The following is a 2,069-nucleotide window of genomic DNA, read 5'->3' on the forward strand; positions in this document are numbered from 1 at the left end:
GTCCTAACCTGAAGTGAATGAGATTCTCCCGAAGGCTGCGTCAAGGCACGCGCGTTTACAAGCACCACATCCGCTGGAGGGTTTCAAAATAAAAGCCTGCAGTTAACCATAAACAACTATAACATCGAATTGGAAAGACAGACAGGTAGATAGATGATGCAGATTTACGAACTTATTAATATAACTAAAAATGACTAGAGAAAAGCAGCGCAAATAGAACTAGCCAATCAGTGTTTGAATTGAAGAAACACTTTAGAAGTTACTACTGTAGAAAACCATTTGGCCACTTCACCGCATTCCCAGCCAGACATCAGGAAAATAAAACTCCTTAAATTCTGTCCTGTTTTTTGCGTTTTTGTGTGATACCCCTAGGATTAAGAGTGCCCACTCCGGACACCAATATTTCTGGATATGGCCCTGTCTATTTTACTGCTGACACAGTTTTGAGGTTTTTTTCCCTTAACATTTAATAAAATCATTTTGTTTTCCATGGAAACAAAACCTAAATAGCTTTATACATTTGCTTCACAACTAGTAAAATAAAAAAAAGTGGTGCATTTACTTTGAAAGCCTTTGGACTTCCTGTCTGTGGTGCAAGGTGGCGCATTGTTTGTTTTGCGTCTCAAAACCTGGCGGTCCAGGGGGCGGAGCCACGGAGGATCAGGAAAGTTACCAAAACAAAAGGTGCTGAGGTTTTTCCATAGGGTCGGGAATTTATAATTGGCTTAAATATGTTATACTTCAAAGTTTGATATGCGGGAAACTGTTTGTATATGTGCAAAAATACATAGTTTAACAAATATGAACGGATTCTGTGAAAATCTCTGCAGGTCATCAAGTCAGCAGCTGATGTTCAAACGAACCCAGCATCAAAACATTTTCATCATAAGTTATTGTTTTCATCAGTTTTATACCAGTTATAATTCAGTAAACAATCTTATTTATTAATTAAATGAAATAACATATTTATTTGATCCAAATGGAGGTTTCTTATATGTTACCACAATTTATATTTAAGTCTCTTTTCCATATTTCCTGTGCAATACGCCATAATCCAATTATTTAAAATGTAATCAAAAATCTGAAAATATCCCCGAAGACCTCTGATTGGTTCACCTGCACAGCAGCTCCGCTGTGGGCCAATCACACCTTAGCCCCGCCCACACACTTTGAAGGTAAATTCAGGAGAACAATAACAAAAACTCAAATATCTCCGTGCTTCTAATATACAATGACTATACATTTTAAAGAACATTTTTTATGTCTACTTATACACTTTGCATTAGAATGATTATAAATATGTATAATTCATGGAGACATTTTAAGTCTTGTTTGGGTTTAGTGAAATAATAAATGTAAAATATTTTTATAATCTTCATGATCTATTCACATTTTGATAAAACTTTCTCAGGTGGAAGGTGAATAATTCACTTTTTCCTGTTGCTATCCACTAAAATGTTTCTCAATCAAATCAAATATCCAACTTTATGAAACATTTCATTTTCAATTCAAATTTTAAAGGTGTTTTATTTGATTTGTTATGCTACATCTAAACCCATGTGTGTGTGTGTGTGTGTGTGTGTGTGTGTGTGTGTGTGTGTGTGTGTGTGTGTGTGTGTGTCCTGTGTTTTTTGGAGCATGTAACCATGGTAACGTGACCCTGAGGTCCTACACATCCAGGTTGGTTGTGTATTTCACCCGGCAACAAACTGAGTCACCCCCTCATCTCTACGCTGGTTGCCATGGTGACCAGCTCGCGGCGCTGCCTTGGGTTTGCGTGAGTGAACTGCTGAGTCACAGGATCAGCAGGCGCCAAACAGTGGTGCGGTTTCCATGGAAACCACGGAGGTGTCGATGCTCCTCTTGAAGCGGAAAACTAGAGAGAAAAACCTGCTCCTCCAACCCTTACCTGATAAAACAATAGTTTAATTATTGGATAAAGTTATGTATTAAAAGCCCTGAAGGTGCGAGACTGAAGCGGGAACCTTTCAGATCGTCTGTTTCTTCAGATCTGCCTTCAGTCTATCCGGAGCTTAGTGAGCGGTTCATTGTTGCTGTTCTGTTTGTTT

The sequence above is a fragment of the Gambusia affinis genome, linkage group LG07 (genome assembly GCF_019740435.1).
Source record: "Gambusia affinis linkage group LG07, SWU_Gaff_1.0, whole genome shotgun sequence".
Taxonomy (NCBI): Eukaryota; Metazoa; Chordata; class Actinopteri; order Cyprinodontiformes; family Poeciliidae; genus Gambusia; species Gambusia affinis.